The following is an 888-nucleotide window of genomic DNA, read 5'->3' on the forward strand; positions in this document are numbered from 1 at the left end:
GGAATACTCGGTAGATGTCTGTTAGGTCCATTTGATGTATGGTATTGTTTAATTCAGATGTCTCTCTTTTAACTCTCTGCCTTGTTGACCTATCTAATGGAGATAGTGGGGTATTGAAGTCCCCTACTATGAATGATTTTGGATTAATCTGGCTCTTAAAGTCCTGTAGTACTGTTTTTATGAAGTTGGGTGCACCAGAGTTTGGTGAATATATGTTCATGATTGTAATATCTTCTTGATTTATGGTTCCTTTGATCAGAATGAAGTGGCCCTCTTTATCTCTTCTGATTAGTTTTAAAGTCTATTTTGTCAGATATTAGAATTGCAATGCCTGCTTTTTTCTTGGTACCATTTGCTTGGTATATTTTTTTCCATCCTTTCACCTTAAGGTAGTGCCTGTCCTTGAAAGTGAGATGAGTTTCTTGCAGACAACAAAAAGATGGGTTTTGTTTCTTAATCCATTCACCTAGTCTGTGTCTTTTGACTGGGGAGTTCAGTCCATTAATATTTAAAGTTATTAATGAAAGATGTGTATTGAATCCTGTCATTTTTATTTCTGTTCACATTCTTGATATAGCTGTGTTTTTCCACAGTTATACCTTCATTGAATTCCTTTCCACAACCCCCTTGGGTATAGTCATTCCTTTCTTCAGCTCTTTGTATTGCTTCCAGAACTCTCTGAAGGGCTGGTTTGTGGACATGAATTCCTTCAGCCTATTTATGTCATGGAAGATTTTTCTTTCCCCTGAGACTATAATAGACATTTTAGCTGGGTATAGTAATCAGGGTTGGCATCTCTGGTCATTTAAAACTGGGAATACTTTGGTCCAGGCTCTTCTGGCTTTCATACTTTGCAATGAAAAGTCAGCTGTAATTCTGATGGATTTT

Source organism: Nannospalax galili, unplaced genomic scaffold (assembly GCF_000622305.1).
Source record: "Nannospalax galili isolate Female #2095 unplaced genomic scaffold, S.galili_v1.0 scaffold707, whole genome shotgun sequence".
NCBI classification, from domain to species: Eukaryota; Metazoa; Chordata; class Mammalia; order Rodentia; family Spalacidae; genus Nannospalax; species Nannospalax galili.